Source organism: Astatotilapia calliptera, chromosome 7 (genome assembly GCF_964374335.1).
Source record: "Astatotilapia calliptera chromosome 7, fAstCal68.1, whole genome shotgun sequence".
NCBI lineage: Eukaryota > Metazoa > Chordata > Actinopteri > Cichliformes > Cichlidae > Astatotilapia > Astatotilapia calliptera.
The window spans coordinates 46,313,120-46,333,300 of NC_137428.1; the positions used below are offsets into that span (position 1 = coordinate 46,313,120).

A 20,181-nucleotide genomic window follows, 5' to 3' on the forward strand; every position below is an offset into this window, starting at 1 on the left:
TCCCTGTCTTACATCATCAGTCAAAAAACTCAGCCAAACACACCCAGTCGGATTACAGGTTTAATTACAGAATATCACGATAAAATAGAAATAGAATTCATATTAACAAGACAGGATTGGTCTAGTGAAAAAAGTCTGACCTCTTTCTAAAGCTGCATTGCACCTTGCCCCTGAATTATGGAATTATTGATTTGGTGCGTCTCTGTAAAGAATTCAACATTTTCTACCTTTTTATTCTCTTGTATAGTGATAGTATCTTAACAGCATCTTATCTAAATATAGGCATCTATCCCAGAAATAAGGAAGTAACTCAACCAAAAAGGTTTCAATATAAATAACAATTTTTCCAGTTTAGATTTCTATAAAAATTCATGTGAGAAGGTTTAACAACAACAAACCACAGGATCATAAGCTCTTTTTTTAAGGAATTATGTGCAAAAATCTCATGTCATCTTTCATTTTTTTATATTTTGCTAATAAAATGGAAACTACCTGCTGTGATTTATTGAAACACCTGCAGACATGCATGGTACTAAACATATAAAGCAAAATATATAATATAGAAGTTTGTACTCATTGGCAGGCAGCATGGTGGCACGGTGGTTAGCACTGTTGCCGCACAGCAAGAAGGTCCTGAGTTCAATTCCACCATCAGGGCCAGGGTCTTTCTGTGTGGAGTTTGCATGTTCTCCCCGTGTCTGCGTGGGTTCCCTCCGGGTACTCCGGCTTCCTCCCACCGTCCAAAGACATGCAGTTTGTGGGGAAAGGTTAATTGGATAATCCAAATTGCCACTAGGTGTGAATGTGAGTATGAATGGTTGTCTGTCCTTGTGTGTTAGCCCTGCGACAGACTGGCGACCTGTCCAGGGTGTACCCCGCCTCTCGCCCTATGACAGCTGGGATAGGCTCCAGCGCCCCCCGCCACCCTGAAAAGGATAAGCGGTAGCGAATGGATGGATGGATGGGTACTCATTGTAAATGCAAAAGTACTATTTTATCACTGTCAAACTGTTATCGTTTTTCATAGACTAAAGATATGGACAACAGAGAAGTACCTAGAGATACAGTTTTTATTTGGTTCTTTGCCAAGTTGTCCATTATGCATAGACACAACATTAGTTCATTCCTTGACTTAGGTGCTTTTTCTTGAATGATCTATAGGGCAGTGTTAAGTGGCTTAAACCAAAAACAGTGGTAAGGTACACAGAATGGACTAAAATGAGTAAAGAAGCAGTTATCAAAAAAATAAATAAAAAATTATGAGACTTTGTGGCTTTTTGGAAGCAAAATCTAAAGAAAGAGGGTTGACTCAGGAGATTTGCACATTACTGTATGTAAGTACTGTGTGTAAGACATTCTGTAAAATAAAGTTTTACATTTGACAGTGTGTGCAACAGTTTCAGTTATTTCATTTTGTGTAAAGGCTCATGAAATTACATTTAATCTACTGATTTTTGTTAAGAGACCTGACATTTCCTTTAGTGTGTAAATGCATACAGATATGTTTCATGTCATAAACTCAAACCTCTTGTTTTACTTTATGCCCACTGCACAAAGTGATGCGGCTTCTTGAGCTAAAACAACAGTGAGCAGCTGGTCGGTGTGATTTTACCAACCTGCTGAGCATCGACAAAGACTGTCGAGCAGATAGTCAAGTTCATACATACACACTTGCACAAACTTCTCATAATGTGCCTGGCAACTTCTCTCAGTCCTGCTACTGTTCACAAACACACACACTTCCTCTTACAAAGCTCTTCACAATAAAATGAGCCATGTATAATGCAAATGCTCTTTTAAATGTATTAAACATATTGCACTCCTTTTAAAAGGAATTGCAAAAAATTTTCTGAAAACTTTCATCGTGATTATTTTACCATTATTATTACAAATTATAAGTTGATTGATAAAAATAAATAAACCAGTTAAAGAACAACAGGAAGATGTGAAATAACAGATAAAAAACAAAAACCCACATATACTGAATAAATCAATAGCCTAACACATAATAGTTCTTGTTTGTTTATACAAAATCAGTATTCATATGCATCATGTTGAAAACAACAATGTTGATATTTGTAAATAAAAAATATTACATTTATTAATCATGTAAATTTCCTGCACCTGTCATAGACGTCCACATGATGCCCAAAAAAATTACCCAGTCCAAAGTTCAAATGTTGAACATCTTGATGTCGAGGCTGTGTCATGGTTGCATGTCCAAATTGCGAAGTTCGGATGTCATCTAGATGTCCAGAATTGGTCATGGACCAACGGACACAATATAGACACGTTTATCCAACGTCCATTGTTTAGCAGGTAGGAACCTGAGCCAATAGGTGTGCTATTTAAGCTGTTTTAGTCTGCTTACAGCTGCTGTGCATCTGCAACTCACTTTGCAACCCACTGCATCTGTATCTGTTGTAATCATTGTCACATCTGTTGTCACTGATGCCTGCTTTGTTGCTGCTGCTCTCTTTGCTTCGAGGCTTCCATGGTTTAACATGAAAGGCTGGTGAGGTCTGCTATCAGGACATCTTGTCAATATATACTTTTCACCAAATAAAAATAGCAGTCGACCATTCGCCTTTTGACTTAACTCTGACTTTTAGGTTTCCTGGGAACCTGTTGGGTGTCAAGTAAATATACTTCCAATTTAATTATATTTAGCTTCAAAGTTTTTCTGACTGTCAAATAATATTTAGTACAATAGTATTCATGTACACAAACAGCAGTATTACCTTTTTGACACTATCATGTTTTGCTAAGAGATGCTGTGCTTTTTTAGCAGGTGCTTTAGTCTTCTATCCATCCACTTTCGCTTAACAATACTCTCATCATTACAGGCAGATGTGAAATGTAAACATGAGATCCGAGGTTAAATGTCACATGATATTTCAATGCAAACTATAACGTGATATTTAGAGTCCTCATATATTAGCATAGTTTCCTTTTTTTTATGACTCAGATTAGATTTTAATATACAACCCCCCCCCCCAAAAAAAAAAAAAAAACACCCAAAAGATAGCAGAATGGACATTCCCAGTAACAGCAACAGAACAAATTGAGAATCAATGCATATTTCCATCCCCCCCCCCCCCCCCCCCAAAAAAAAAAAAAGATGCCAACATTTCACATAGACCAGATTACAGCTATCCTATTTAGTCCGACCTTAACTACTTTAGCTGGATACGTCACTGACCTGTATGTAGAAAGTAGTTAGCCCACTTATCATTATAGTCGTCCAGTCTATTTAGCAGTCTATATGATAATCTTTCATAAGCTGCCACTTGTCCCAAAGAGGTATACCACTGAGAGAAGGTAGGAGTCGATGAGGCCTTCCACTCTTCCACCAACAGCTTCCTCCCCAGCATAATCGCCGTTTGTACCCAATGAGCAAGAGAAGTGGATAAGTGACTCAAAGCTGAAGGGTCTCCTAATACATAAAGACTGTTCATAAATGGGACCCCTTGACCTACAACCTTCTCTACTACAGTGTGAATATGAATCCAATAATCTTGGACTTTGGAGCACCCCCAGAGCAAATGTTAAAGTGTGCCACTTCCTTGCTGGCATTTCCAGCATGCATCATCAGTCGCTAGACCCACCTTATGTAACCGTGAGGGTGTCCAGTATACTCTATTTAAAATCTTAAATTGAACCAATCTTGAACACAATTCGCGTGACATTTTTTTCAGATTCCTGAGGATGCCATTCCATTCCTCCACTGTAAAGTTGAGATTTAAGTCCATTTCCTACGTTCTTTTGAGGGACAGTGTGTTAGGATCAGAAGCTAATAAAAGCATTTTGTAATAAGCTGATGCCTCTTGTCCACGCCCAAAGGTTTTTTTTATTTCCTCCAGAAAGTCTCAGCTTAAAGGGAACTTTGCGAATGAACCACATGTATTGGCCATCAAATTTCTTAGTTGCAGGTATTTCCAAAATTCCTGTCTAGGTAAATCATATTCTTCTGCAAGTTTTCCATGTGATTTAAATATACTATTTTTATAAAGATCCCCCAACACTGTTATACCTCTCTGAAACCAGAGCTTCCAAAAGAAGGGTAGTTTAGCAATAGAAAGTTGGGGATTATACCAAATACCAGCAGATTGGTTAAGATATGGATCAAATGTGAATAATTTGGACATTCTTTTCCATACTTCTTTCAAATGAGAAAGTGCCGGATGTGATTGGATACGGGGGGACAAATTAGTTGATAAGCTATATAATGGTGTAAATGGCGAGCAAGCAGTACTTTCAATGGAAAACCAAGGAGGCGCTTTCTCAGGGGGTAAGAACCAATGTGCCAAATGCCAAAGAGAAAAAGCATAATGATATAAAAGTAGATTAGGCATCCCTAACCCACCTCTGTCCACTGGTTTCTGCTGTTTTCTCAGATTCAATCTAGGCTTTTTATTATTCCATATAAATGCCTTACAGAGCTGGTCAAATTGTTTGGTGTATTTCAAAGGAACATGAATTGGTAGAGCCTGCAACAAATAATTGAACTTAGGTGTACATACCATTTTGATTACGTTTACCTTTCCCCACACTGAGAGATACATCTGAGACCAATGCTCAATATTAATTTTCATATCGCTGAGTAAAGGTTCAAAATTTATCTTTATCAGGTCTGACAAATGAGGCGGGAAGGTGATGCCTAAATACTTAATGCCCTTCTGAGGCCAGGAAAACATACAGGTTTGAAAAAGTGACCTAGGACAATAACTAGTTAACGGAAGGGCCTCTGATTTGGTCCAATTCACCTTATAACCAGAAATAGCTGAAAACGTATTTATTATTGCCTGCAAGGAGTTTAAAGACTTTTCTGGGTCTGATATAAAAAGCAAAATGTCATCGGCGTAAAACATCAGTTTATGACAGTCTCCCCCTATACTGACACCTGGAAAATTGGGCTCCCTACGAATAGCCACTGCCAACGGCTCAAGGGCCAGAGCAAAAAGAAATGGAGAGAGGGGATCCCCCTGCCTGGTTCCTCTACCTAGTTCAAAAGAAGGCCCTATTATTCCATTTGTGAGTACTGATGCCTTGGGGTGTACATATATAAGCTGAATCCAATTAATAAAGCTTTTGGTAAAACCGAAACACTCCAAAGTGGCGAATAAATATCTCCACTTGACTCTGTCGAATGCCTTTTCGGCATCCAGCGAAATCGCAGCTATGGGAGAATGGCTGTCCTGAACCGCCCACATAATATCAATTAACCTCCTAATATTATCAGCTGAAGAGCGTGAGCTTATGAAACCAACTTGATCTACATGTACAAGAGAGGTTATTACCCGGTTTAATCGATTAGCCAGAATTTTAGATAAAATCTTACTATCATAGGAGGTCAGACTTATCGGTCTGTAGCTTTTACAGTCAGTGGGGTCATTATCCTTCTTTAGGATAAGTGTAATGATGGCTTCAGATAGTGAAGGTGGGAGCCTACCCTCTTGAAAAGATTCATTATAAGTGTTTAAAAGCAGTGGCGCTAGATCTTCTGGAAAAGATTTATAAATTTCAGCCGTATATCCATCCAGGCCTGGTGCTTTATCAGAGGGCAGGTGTTTAATAACTCCCACTATCTCTTCAACGGTAATGGGAGCGTCCAAATATTTCAGTTGATCCACTGTCACCTTAGGAAGATTTAAAGATAACAAAGATTTCTTTATATCACTCTCTGAAATGCTTGATTCCGAGCTATAAAGATCTTTATAAAGGTTACTAAATATTGTATTAATTTCTTTAGGTTTAAAGAAAAGACGTCCATTATTATCTTTAACAGCTGAGATCATAGCCATAGTCTCTCTCTGTTTAATATATATTAGCATAGTTTCCTAAATGTTGCCAATACAATCAAAGGCAGCTAAATTTGACGCATAGGTTTAAACATTTTTTGTTTTTATAAAAGTTTGACCTTATTTGACTTCGAAGATGAAATCAGAGGTCTAAAGTTACATATTTAGAGACCCCATAATATCATAATACCCCAGCATGCCTATATGCTGTCAATATAAATAAAATAGATAAATAAAATAGTTCTGTATAGCATTAATATCATGTTGACCTTTAAATCAGTCTGTTGACCATAAAGGGGAGGTCAGAGGTCAAATGTGACATCATACTTTAAATATTATAAGATACTTTCTTCATGTTGGCAATATACACCTGACTTGTAAGAATCATAGTTTTTAAGTCATAAAAAAAACCAATAAATCATTAAGCTAACCTTGAAGAAATTGGCTGTAAGCCAAATTTTAATGGATTGTTAACATGACCTCACTCGATATCCCTTTCATTCATAGCTTTTTGAGCTTACAGATAGACACACACACACACACTTAAACGCTAACAAATCCTTAACCCACTTGGCAAAGGTAATAAATATAGAATTGAAGTATATAAACTTACATTAAATTTCTCCACGTGTCAAAAGCAGAAAACGAGCTTTCATGACAGGAGATTTGTTAAAATCCACGACTCTTGCTGCAAGATGGCATTGAACTGCTCTTTGCTCGCTGCATAATTCTCGCTGCATCGTACTACTGTAAAATTAGTCTCAGAGGGAAAAGTAAACAGAGCCTGGTAAAAGTTGAAAATCACATCGTCATTATATTTTTATGCCGCCACCCTCGTAAGTCATCCTCACAGAGTCCAGGCCTCTTGTTCTGAACACTGCAGAAATATCAATATGGATTTAGGAGACTCCCTGAAGCAAGGTCCTCAGCTAATTAAATCTGTAATCACTTTGTACTGTAAAAACACAAGCAGGGGAGGTGAACAGAGGGCTATGTGGTGGTTTAAATGCAGGCCGGTGGAGTTTTATTTAACAAAGACGGCTAATTGGGTCAGAGCTCTTTATCCTCATAAAGTTCTAAGGTTTCTTGCTATTTGGACAACTTATGGCACTTCTGACGACATCTAAGAAAGTGAGAGAAAAGAAGAGAGGTTAAGTCGGAGATGGAAAACAGCCACTGTTGTCAAGGCTACTGCAAACAGCTATTTGATATTGTCTTCGGGGTTTGAAGTCTGTTGTACAATGTAGAATGTAATGAAATACACAGGAGCTGCGTGGCAAGAATGCATTTAGCGGGAGATGTTACAGAGGTGTACAATATCATGAACTCCTTCCATCTTTAATTTCTAGAAGGAGAACCATTCAGCCATGTTGTAAATATGATCCAGTCATTATCAGGTCAGCTTCATTCAGTCTTCAGGCATCTCGAAATTCTCAAAGATTACTGCCTTGTGTGGTATCTGCATTTTATCACACCTTCTTTAATCACTTTATATGATGATATTTGTGCAAAATCAATGAATGAAATTAAAAACTAAAAATAAAGTAATAATACATAATCAAATTGACTGGAGCTGGTGATAAAGGTTTAGGGATATGAAGTATAACTAATTAAAGTATTTGAAACTAACTGATTAAACTTTGTTTCTCCTACTCGTTGACACTAGTAATACCTGCCTTGGATTTTTTTTTTTTTTTTTGGCCTTTTAACTGGCTTTATTGATAGAAACAGAGAAGATTGACAGGAAAGCGTAGAGAAAGAAAGAGGGGAAGATGTGCAGCAAAGAGCCACTGGTCGGACTGGAACCAGGGCCGGCTGCTTTCAGCCATGCGGTATATGGGCACCTGCTCATAACTGAGCTGAACCAGCGCCCAAAGCCATCTTCTTTAGCTAATTATTAATATCATCAATACACAGTAATAGTTAACTATCCACTGCAGTGCAATTGTTCCAGTAATAGGTTATAAATGAGGAATGTGGATTATGTAACAGGTGACATCTATAAAAGCAGCATGATTTAGCATAATTTTGATGTAATAAATATGGCTGTCTGCATAGACGGGCATAAAAACCGAAGGATTGTGTGAAAGCCTAAGTATTTTATATTTTGCTAACACAGAGACAGATTTTTAAAAAATGATCTTGAGCAGTAATCCTGCAAGCTTTGTGATAGTCTTTCAAAGTTTTTCTTCAGACAATGGCTGCTTTTTCACTTCTTTTCAATCCAGTCCTCGTACCTGGCCATTTTCAGCCATATGTTTGTTTGTTAAGCCACTTCCATGAAATATGTTGTTCCCATTTAGTTAAATATATTATACATGAGATAAAAAGGCATAAAATATCATTTTTGCACCATGAATGTGAATCCCAAACAGCTATTAGCTGAAAACTTGACATGACATGCATGAATGGTGTGCAGTGTGTTCTTAAAAAATTTGAGGAATCTGGACAATGAGAACAGCAGATGAACAGTATCTGTTCTCACAGAAATAGAAAAAAATACAGCCATGACACAGAGCCAAAGAGATCCATTTGGCCTTTCAGTTGATCCATCTACTGTTTGTGGCTGAATGGCTGTCAAGGAGTCATTCTGAAGTCTTTATTTTAGAAGCGAGACAAAATTTTAGAGAAAAAATTCAAACAGTTCTGGAAAGAAGAGAAGGCTAGCTTTATGGGGATATTTAGTGTATCATGGTAGCACAAGGTATTCACAAGGTACTACCGTCTTAAAATGGACAGAAAGAAACGAGCTCTGCCTAGATTTTACCTTGTGCTCTACATATTACCATACTCCTTAACCATTTTGTGCTAGAGAAATATTTAAAATGGTTCCTCAAAGATGAGAATTTTCTTTCTTTTTGCATTTTACAACCAAAATCCAAAGCAAAGTTTCTTGTTGTTGAAGAAATTTGCAATTCTATGTAAGCAGTTTAGATATTAAACATGTCATACCTCCTGTTTACAGTAAATAGCTGCAAAGCACACTTCATTAAAACTTTAGAGCGAAGTCAAATTAAGAAACAAAAGGAGGCTCTTTCTATGGATGTTCTCACTATTTGCTCTCTTTTCCCTCTGAATTTTAAGCCTTAAGGAGTCACTATGTATCTGCGATTACCATTTGAGCTGCAGCTCTGAGGTGCTGACCTCATGCTGCCTCCATTCTCTGTGTTACTCACATTTGTGTCTGTCCCCAGGGCTCTTCGTCTAAAGAGCCTCGACTGAAGAGGCAGGCGGGCCAAGCACAGTATGGCGGGGTTAGACCTGCCCTGGAGAAATCTTTACAGCGACCTGATTTCACTCAGTTGCTCCCCTTATTCCCCAGATCTCACGCTCATATTCACCTGATCCTGTGTCGGAGCCATTTTGGGTGGAAAAACTTCTTTAACAACTGTTAAACTAGAGCAAGATTTCAGAATCCAGTGATTGTTCATGCGCTGCAGCCACAGTCCTTGTCCCCGAGATCTTCGTTTCTGTTTAATCTAGCACATAATTTCATTCATTGTTCGAAATCTTTCGTAATGTCTGAGAGATCTGATCGTGACCATTTTCACGAATCTCCCTCAAAATTGCACATTTTCAGTATCAGCCCAAAAGCAATGTGTTGAAAAGAATCTCTCATCCCAGCTTGTTACATGTATCTCACAGGGATCTGAATTAATATTAGCGATTGGTCCCCAAGTCACGTTCATCCCCATCTTTTCACTCTAGCATCTGGATTTAATTGGTGCTACGCCGTAAAGCCACAGCTGCTCTTCCTGTTAGAACAATAAATTATCCCAATTAGGAGTTGAACAAAAGAGGCTGTCTGACACAGCAGCCCACTGCCATGCCTAGAGATTGGACTGCGATGGAATGAGGCTTCTCGCTGACATGAAGCCGCACCAAAACACCTGCCCCATCATCTCTCTGATCAAAATACAGTTCCAGTCCAGGGAATATATAGAACAGAAAGAGACTGCTTTGCATGACTTGCAAACATGAGAGCTTCTTGTATATAAATGAAACAGAAAAAGAATCACTGTGTTTGAAATTAGTGAAAGGTATATTGTGTAATTGCTGGGCGGATGATTAATTGGTGTTTGGATGATGGGTTGTGGATACAGCCGGGTTTTCTGGCAGCTGCCTTCCATATCGATGGCACCAGTAATGAAGGCAATATTGACATAGGGTTCAGAAAGATGTGGAATGGGAGGAACAATAGGAGCATCTGTGCCTCTCAGTAGTTACGAGTATAATTGAGACCATATTTTAGCTTGCTCTTTGAAAACTAGCCTTACTATATTTCCCTTCTCCTTCCCTGACAGACGAGACATATTTATTTGCCACAATGTCACGTTCAGGAGCTTTGGCAACTCAGGCGATCTACCGTTTAAAAGAATGTAGGCTATCCACCACTACGATGGCGGCCTGTGTTGTGATTGACACTACTTCCACATGCTGGCCTGGCCACACCATCTCTTTGTCTCACCGCTTGCTGTGAACATGCCATTAAGCCAGTCAAAGTTTGACAAGAAAAATGAAGTGTGCCGGTTCCTGTGGCCTCGAGTGTCTCTCTGAATAATGAGCACATTGCCTGTACCCCCCTGTCTCCACTCCGTGCCATCAGTTTTACTCTTCCCCTTGAAGTTCTAGTCTGCTGAGAGAGTGAAGGGGTCTTTAGGTTGTCGCGTGTCCAGGAAGAAAAATGTGGTCATGCAAATCTGTCAAACTAAATCTGTAAAACCCAGAAAAGAAGCGTATGATGAATGAAGTATATTTTTATTGATATAATTCCCCCATTTCATTTTACGGCATTAGGACGGGGAGTTCTGTTTCATAGGAGCTGTCCAATATGAGGGAGCGTCATAAGATGTCGCAAACAGCTGCAATTTTGCGAGCCAAATTAGCTGGCACTGTTTTCCTTGTTGACTTTATTTCACTGCTTTTTAAAACACAACAAACGGCTGAGCAGCGCTGCTGGATCATAGCATCATAGCTGCCTTGCACAGCAAACACTGAGAAGAAAGGGCAGCTCCACTGCTACTTCCTTACCCAGCCTTATTTCTCCCAATTACCAGCGTGTGAGCAAACAGTATGACATGACTGACCTCCTCTCAGAGAGCTGTGGTCATGACTGCGAGGCTCTCTCAGCTTATTATGACAGAAGTGTTATGGTAATAGAAGGAAAGTCTGTGCCGTGGCGATAGCACCTCAGGAGCGCATAGCCTATTATCCTCCACTGTGTAGTGGTAGTAATGGTGAGACAGAGGGCATCCTATCTGTTATGGTGATGATGCATTTTGAATGGGTAGTGCCTATTATATATCAGTGGATGATAATGCCAGGAAAGAGCATCCTCTGGGTATGGTCATGATGCCAAGAAATGGGTGAAAGGGTCTGAACAGAATATACAATGTGCCATATCAGGTTTATGGTGATAGATTAAAGAGAATGGCAGGATCTTTTTTTTTTTTTGAGCTATGAAAATTGGAGGCTAGCCCCTGTGTTCAAAGAGCGTGAATATCCAGGGAAAGGAAGACAATGAGGAGCATGTGTGTACGTGTGCATACAACAAACAAGAGCCATGCAGTCAAAGGAGAATCTTAGTTAGCTGTCTGCTTGGCGCTTCGCCGCCCCTGTGATGTATGTTTATGGCCCATCATCTCTAGCCAATTACCCTGCCTCAGTGTGGGAGCACTGCACCTTCTCATCACAGCCGTCAGTGTCTGAGTGTGGAGAGAGACGGTGACAGTTAACGTTCCTGGACATCTCCTGGCAAAGTGCTGTTTTCCTTAGGGGACTCTTGAGATTCATCTTTAAAAGTAAGCCACTGGGTAACAGAGTGTGTTGAGCCTTATAGCTGCTTTGGGAATTGAATGCTTGTTTATTGTATGTATGTTTGTGTGTGCATATGTGCGTGTGTGTGTGTGTGTGTGTGTGTGTGTGTGTGTGTGTGTGTGTGTGTGTGTGTGTGTGTGTGTGTGTGTGTGTGTGTGGACGGTGGGTGGGGGGTGCTAACGCATGTGTCTGTAGGTGTGCATGAGTGCTGTGTGGGTGCTGTAAGTTGGAACAGTATCTCTGTAAACTTTGTAAATCTCATGTTTCCCACGCACTCCTGTTTCCATCATTATGGCATTATAGGATATGTGGATAACTCACTGCTCTCTATATTGATGTGTGCATAAGGCTACATGCTGTAAATGATGTGTGAAATAACCTTGGCATTTTGGGTGTCTTTGTTTTTCCAGATATAGCTGAGGTAGACGTGCTCATGTATCCCGTCCATGTCAACCTGCAGACTTTCTCCTACAGACACATCTGACTTTTACAAGGTGCGTTTAAATGCCTTTTTTGTTTTTGCATGTGTGTCGCAAATCTGCAGTGTGCTTGTGTCTAGTCAAAGTAAATGTAAATCCCCTGCAGAGCAGTGACATTAGAAAAGGTAAAGCAAATCAGACTCGCAGCTCAGGAGCAATGAAGGCTAATTTAGTTTTAGGAGAAATCGGAAACATTTTTGGGAGTGCTTAAACTTTGTTTCGATGATTCCTTTGTAAAACTGAGAATGCACAGTGACAAGAAAAGGATTTGCAATGATAATATTTATTTATTTATTTTTGGCTCCATATTCATACTGTGTGACAGATTGAAGCTGCAAAGCTGTGTTTGCGTTGGCTAGACTAAGGAGCGCTTCTGCCCAGAGGGTTTATCAGGGAGAGAAAATATTGACCGCGAACAGTTGCACTTTGGTGGTGTTATTGCTTTTCACACTTGTGTGATACAGACAGCAGTCGCCAAGTACAACAATTGTAAACCCGCAGCCATATCGACGGTCGCATTGCTCTTCTGTACAGGACAACATATTCCACTTGTGGTGTTTACATTTTAGTTTATTTCACTGGAGTGCTTTTTGCAGATAGATGGTGTAAGATTACAGGAACCTGGTAAAAAGAAAAGGAAGTACTTATTGTTTAGGTGAAATGCAAAAACCCAAAGTGGCCTCTTAATTTGATTCTGAAATATGAATGCAAAACAACGTGACAAGACAAATCTGTGTTTGTGCACATGTGGTGTGATTTTTCATTAATATATACTGGGATTTCACTTGTTAAATCAGCTGTGTTTACTTCCTTATTATTATTATTATTCCTTACTGGCTAGTGCACAATTGAAGTTTATCACCTCAGTTTTAGAGTAGCATCGAGCTATTAGCTATCTCCACAGGTGTGCATGATTCTCTGAATGAGATACTGATGTTACTATGATTATATGACACTGATAAGTTTATTGGTACTGTAACAATGTGTACTCTACAATAAAAAAGCCAAACTGTTGCACCTAATTCTTGTCTTTTTAAGTGATATAATAACTGATATATGTACATATGCTATTACTAAATCTGAGAACCATTTAATGCCAAAAATTCATTAAACAAAGGCATTTTAACCCATTAATCATTCTTTAATTCTTTGTTATTAATTCTTTAATAACAAATCATGCTTCTTAATTGTGTGGCACCTCACATGCAGTATCAACATTGCTCGTTATACTTCAGAAAATGAAAAGCAAATTTAAATAGACAGATGTTAAATACGATATGAAAACATGTTACCACAAAATTTAGCATATTGTAAAATTAAAAAAAAGTATTATAAAATCTGACAAATTACTTTCCAGAAAACTGAAGAAGGATCTCCTAACCACTTCCTCAAGCTTATCTGGGGAAATGTTGAGCCAGTGGGGCCAGAGTCTACCATGGGTCCTGCTACCAGTAGGACATGCCCAGTCAGAACACCTTACCCAGGAAAAGCCCACTTCGGCTGCCTCCTTTCGATGTGTAGCAGCGGCTCTACTCTGTGCTCCACCCAAACGACTGAACTCCTCTTTCTATCGCTAAGGGAAAGCCCATCCACCTTTCAGATAAAGCTTGTTTATGATGGTTGTCTCCGAAATCTAATGTTTAGCCTTTAATTGAAGTAGTGATAATTATGGAGTTAAATCAGGGCCATAATGTTTGTGTAGTTAAAAGAAAAATTTGAAATCAAAAATATGTAAACTGAAAGCAAAAGTCACATTTTTCGAGTGAACTTTTTAAAAGAAAGAGTTGGATTTAAAATAAAATCAAACGTTTTGAATATTTGTATTAACTGAAAACCCAATGGTTCTTTTATCTATTTCTCTGAGTAGACTTTATTTAAAAATTTTCAGTAATCTTTTTTTCATTATTATTATTTTTAAAAAAATCTATTCAGTCTCAGATTACATTTTTTCAGATTCAGATCTTTTAAATTAATGTACAAAAAAAATTCTTCAGGTTCGGATTTTTCTCTCAGCTTCAATTTTTTTTTTTCACTTTCAGATCTCTATTTTTCAGTTGCAGACTTTTGGCCCTGTTCTGGCCTGGTGGGCGTGGCTACAAAGAGAGGGGCGGGGAATCATGAGTGACAGCAGACCGCTGCAGGCTCAAGATGGTCCATTTTTCATGTTGCCTTCAGGAAACCTGGAAATGAACATAATTTATCAAACACCTCCTGCACTGTATTATTTGATAATGTTTAGAAAACATGTCATGCATAACTGCTAAAAGTCAGTTACTAAAGCTCTTTCAAGCAGTAATGTGTACAAATTACGCCGTAACTGATCAATGTCTTAACCAAGACAAGAACTAACAGACTTAAAAACTCCTTTGTCCCACACGCCATCAAACTGTTTAACTCCTCTCTGGAGGGGAGAGGGAGGGGAAACAGGAGGACAAAGGAGGGGGGAACAACTAAGCTGTAGTGCCTCTTCACCTCACTGTACAATACCTTGTGCAATACTTTTTGTAAATAGTCAACAGTGCAATAGACTCAATACTTGAAATGTGCAATTCACTTGTATTTTTATTTTTTATTCCTATTTATTCTATTTATCCCCTTTGTATATTTTATTTATATTTGTCTCTGTATTTATATATGTGTGTGTGTGTGTGTGTGTGTGTGTGTGTGTGTGTGTGTATATATATATATATAACAATTCTGTAACTGTAACTTCGGTCGTTGCTGTGCTTTTTGGAAGTCGAATTTCCCAGAGGAACCCACCCGAGGGATTAATAAAGTTCTATCTTATCTTATCTTATCTTATCTTATGAGACGTTTTCCCAGCCACTACGTGAGAAGTGGTCATTTCCCATGCTCTCAAAGTAGCGCGCATTGTATCGGGTGGGGGCTGCTGTTAACTTGTCCCTCAGTGAACGATGGCGTCGTCTTCCAACAACACTGCTGGCGCGAACAATCAGGTGAGTTTTTAAGTTTGGAACAATTACACTGCAGTCTGTGAATACTACGAATTTAAGAAGTGGCTATTGTTACGGTTAATTTTTCGGCTATTCTGTTTTTTTATTTTATAACGTTTTTTGCTGAAATGCTAGCTCAACAGAACCAGATAATGGATGGATGAGAGTCTTGCAATAAATTGCTGTAGCGCAGGTGATGAAGACTGCATCCCAAGCCCGATTAGTTATGGAGTCTTTTAAAATGTTTTCCATATTTTTGGGGAAGGATCAAATTGTTAATATTACTTTACCTTTCGAAGTAAGTTTCAGCCGAAAATGATAGCGAGGCGTTTCTGTTGAGCTAGCAAAAAACGTTATAAAATAAAAAAACAGAATAGCCGAAAAATGAACCGTAACAATAGCCACTTCTTAAATTCGTAGTATTCACAGACTGCAGTGTAATTGTTCCAAACTTAAAAACTCACCTGATTGTTCGCGTCAGCAGTGTTGTTGGAAGACGACGCCATCGTTCACTGAGGGACAAGTTAAAAGCAGCCCCCACCCGATACAATCCGCGCTACTTTGAGAGCATGGGAAATGACCACTTCTCACGTAGTGGCTGGGAAAATGTCTCATAATTGATCAGTTACGGCGTAATTTGTACACATTACTGCTTGAAAGAGCTTTAGTAACTGACTTTTAGCAGTTATGCATGACATGTTTTCTAAACATTATCAAATAATACAGTGCAGGAGGTGTTTGATAAATTATGTTCATTCCCAGGTTTCCTGAAGGCAACATGAAAAATGGACCATCTTGAGCCTGCAGCGGTCTGCTGTCACTCATGATTCCCCGCCCCTCTCTGTGTAGCCACGCCCACCAGGCCAAAACAGGGCCAAAAGTCTGTAACTGAAAAATAGAGATTTGAAAGTGAAAAAAAAAATTGAAGCTGAGAGAAAGATCCGAACCTGAAGAATTTTTTTTTGTACATTAATTTAAAAGATCTGAATCTGAAAAAATGTAATCTGAGACTGAATAGATTTTTTAAAAATAATAATAATGAAAAAAAGATTACTGAAAAATTTTAAATAAAGTTTACTCAGAGAAATTATAGATAAAAGAACCATTGGGTTTTCAGTTAATACAAATATTCAAAACGTTTGATTTTATTTTAAATCCAACTCTTTCTTTTTCAAAGTTCACTCGAAAAATGTGACTTTTGCTTTCAGTTTACATATTTTTGATTTCAAATTTTTCTTTTAACTACACAAACATTATGGCCCTGATTTAACTCCATAGATAATAGTGTTAACAAAAAGGCCCCGTTGAGATTAAAGGATTCATGGCGTTTCTCAACAGTGATGCTCCATCTGGTGGCAGATGGCTGCATAAGATGAGAACACAATTATTTACCTGCCTTGGGTATCAATAAAAATTCAAAACAATTAGATTAAACGACTACTATGTCTCGTACCAACTACTATATATATATATATATATATATATACATATATATATAAATATATAAATATATAAATATATATATATATATATATATATATATATATATATATATATATATATATATATATTAGGGGTGCAACGATACACAAAATTCACGGTTCGGTTCGGTTCGATACTTTGGTGTCACGGTTCGATATTTTTTCGATACAAAAAAATGTTCATGCATTTTTAATTTGTCATTTATTAAAATTATAAATATATATTTTAACTCAAAAGTACAGTTTTTAAATTTAACCCTAACCCTTGTGCGTGTTTTTCATTTTGACAGCGAATGCGCACCTGCGGACCACTTATGTACAGCCCTGGTTATTTAGCTCATCATATTGCAGCCACAGAAATTCTTTTGTCCATGAAACCATAAAGCTGCACTTTCTTTTTGCCTTATAGTCTGATTTGTCATAACTTCTCCGTTTTGTGGTAAGCTTTTCTTTGGCTGTCACTTCTTCACCCTGACCTGTCTTATTTGGCTCAGCAGAACTGAAATGCTTTCACACGCTCACTCACATAAGCTCAGCGATTCTCTGCGCGATCAACCTCTCACATGTTTAAGCTTGCTGCGGGAGATTTCACTTGTCATGTTTGCATAGTAAGCTAACGATTAATAAGACGATGTCAGAGGAATTGGTGCGCAAATTATCATCACTCACAGATCAGTGCTGTCGCTCTCTATACACAGTTTGCACGATTGCAAAGTGAAAGCAAAAAAACAAGCGCAAATTCAAACGCGACTTCAATATGTCACATATTGACAGTGGCTCACCGATGCCAATGACATAATTACCCAGCTACATTTCTGAAAGAATGCAAAAGCATTGACATATATTTTTCCTTCCTACAATAGCCCGACGGGCAGGGAAGAGATAGATTTTGGTAGCCCGACTGAAAAAATCGCTAGCTCCGGGACGTCGGGCTAGCGATATTGCGAGCCCTGTATCTGATTGAGGAATCACTCATCTTTGGAAAAGAGAGTTTATTACAGAGAAATGTCTCTTTCCAAAATAAAAGCTATACTATCCGCTTCTTCTGGGCTATATTCTCAGCAGCATAAGGAGAATCATGTGCTAACAGCTGTCTAAATGACTCGGCTAAAGTTAGTAGCATGCTTGTTGTTTTGGTCTTTGCACTAGGATGATGTCGGCGTAAATGTGCAGTCATATTTGTTGTGTTCCCACTAGTGCTTTCAGGTTAATCTCGTTGAAATGACCTTAACGCCACAACACGGCAAATCTCCGTTAACGAGCTACCGCCGATCGCCCCGTGCATGGGGCTAGACGGCCAACACGTTAACGAGCTAACTGCGCTAACACACTAGTTCCCACCCATGTAATTAAGCATTGCATGGCACATCCAACATACTGTTTTACTTTAGTGCATGACTCGCTTACCTTCAGGGTCATACGTCACATGAAAACCAAAATAATTCCAAACGCCAGATCTGAATGAGGTTCAATTTGCCTGTTGCAAGGAGAGCTTAACTTCTGTCTCGCTAGCTTGCCCTGCGCTCTTCCTTCTGACGATGCTGTCTGTGTTGAGCGCTCAGTGGATCTGCGCTCGACAGTGCAGCCTAGGCGGAGTAGTCGAACACAGATTCACTGAGCGCTCAACACAGACAGCATCGTCAGAAGGAAAATTGATAAAATAAATTACAAATGTTGTATTGTTCGATACATATGCGTACCGAACCGAAAGCACTGTATCGAACGGTTCAATATCGATACGAATATCGTTGCACCCCTAATATATACAGTGGGGCAAAAAAGTATTTAGTCAGCCACCGATTGTGCAAGTTCCACCACCTAAAATGATGACAGAGGTCAGTAATTTGCACCAGAGGTACACTTCAACTGTGAGAGACAGAATGTGAAAAAAAAAATCCATGAATTCACATGGTAGGATTTGTAAAGAATTTATTCGTAAATTAGGGTGGAAAATAAGTATTTGGTCACCTCAAACAAGGAAAATCTCTGGCTCTCACAGACCTGTAACATCTTCTGTAAGAAGCTTTTCTGTCCCCCACTCGTTACCTGTATGAATGGCACCTGTTTGAACTCATCATCTGTATAAAAGACACCTGTCCACAGCCTCAAACAGTCAGACGCCAAACTCCGCCATGGCCAAGACCAAAGAGCTTTCGAAGGACACCAGGAAAAGTATTGTAGACCTGCACCAGACTGGGAAGAGTGAATCTACAATAGGCAAGCAGCTTGGTGTGAAAAAATCAACTGTGGGAGCAATCATCAGAAAATGGAAGACATACAAGACCACTGATAATCTCCCTCGATCTGGGGCTCCACGCAAGATCTCATCCCGTGGGATCAAAATGATCATGAGAACGGTGAGCAAAGATCCCAGAACCACACGGGGGGACCTGGTGAATGACCTGCAGAGAGCTGGGACCAAAGTAACAAAGGTCACCATCAGTAACACACTACAACAGCAGGGAATCTAATCCCGCAGTGCCAGACGTGTTCCGCTGCTGAAGCCAGTGCATGTCCAGGCCCGTCTGAAGTTTGCCAGAGAGCACATGGATGATACAGCAGAGGATTGGGAGAATGTCATGTGGTCAGATGAAACCAAAGTAGAACTTTTTGGTATAAACTCAACTCGTCGTGTTTGGAGGAAGAAGAATACTGAGTTGCATCCCAAGAACACCATACCTACTGTGAAGCATGGGGGTGGAAACATCATGCTATGGGGCTGTTTTTCTGCCAAGGGGACAGGACGACTGATCCGTGTTAAGGACAGAATGAATGGGGCCATGTATCGTGAGATTTTGAGCCAAAACCTCCTTCCATCAGTGAGAACTTTGAAGATGAAATGAGGCTGGGTCTTCCAACATGACAATGATCCAAAACACACCGCCCGGGCAACAAAGGAGTGGCTCCGTAAGAAGCATTTGAAAGTCCTGGAGTGGCCTAGCCAGTCTCCAGACCTCAACCCCATAGAAAATCTGTGGCGGGAGTTGAAAGTCCGTGTTGCTCGGCGACAGCCCCAAAACATCACTGCTCTCGAGAAGATCTGCATGGAGGAATGGGCCAAAACACCAGCTACTGTGTGTGCAAACCTGGTAAAGACCTATAGTAAACGTTTGACCTCTGTTATTGCCAACAAAGGTTATGTTACAAAGTATTGAGTTGTATTTTTGTTGTTGACCAAATACTTATTTTCCACCCTGATTTACGAATAAATTCTTTACAAATCCTACCATGTGGATTCATGGATTTATTTTTCACATTCTGTCTCTCACAGTTGAAGTGTACCTCTGGTGCAAATTACTGACCTCTGTCATCATTTTAGGTGGGGGAACTTGCACAATCGGTGGCTGACTAAATACTTTTTTGCCCCACTGTATATATACTAGGGGTGCAACGATACACAAAATTCACGGTTCGGTTCAGTTCGATACTTTGGTGTCACGGTTCGATATATTTTCGATACAAAAAAAAATGTTCATACCTTTTTAATTTGTCATTTATTAAAATTATAAATATATATTTTAACTCAAATGTACAGTTTTTAAATTTAATGTTGCTGAAACAAAAAAGTAATAAAAAAATAAATATATCTTAGGGCTCGCAAAATGTCAAAATCCCCGGTAGCCCTTCGCGCAGGGACTCTTCAGTTTTT

General features: G+C 39.1%; 1 protein-coding gene across 2 annotated transcripts in view; it reads left to right on the top strand.

Annotated features, from left to right (window-relative positions):
- Positions 1 to 20,181, top strand: part of LOC113026344 (alpha-1,3-mannosyl-glycoprotein 4-beta-N-acetylglucosaminyltransferase C) — a 117,410-nt gene that overhangs the window by 35,205 nt on the left and 62,024 nt on the right. For both annotated transcript variants that reach the window (XM_026175017.2, XM_080304571.1), the window contains exon 3: positions 12,029 to 12,112. The gene's annotated coding sequence lies outside the window, so the exon portion shown is untranslated. The remainder of the gene's footprint in view (positions 1 to 12,028; positions 12,113 to 20,181) is intronic.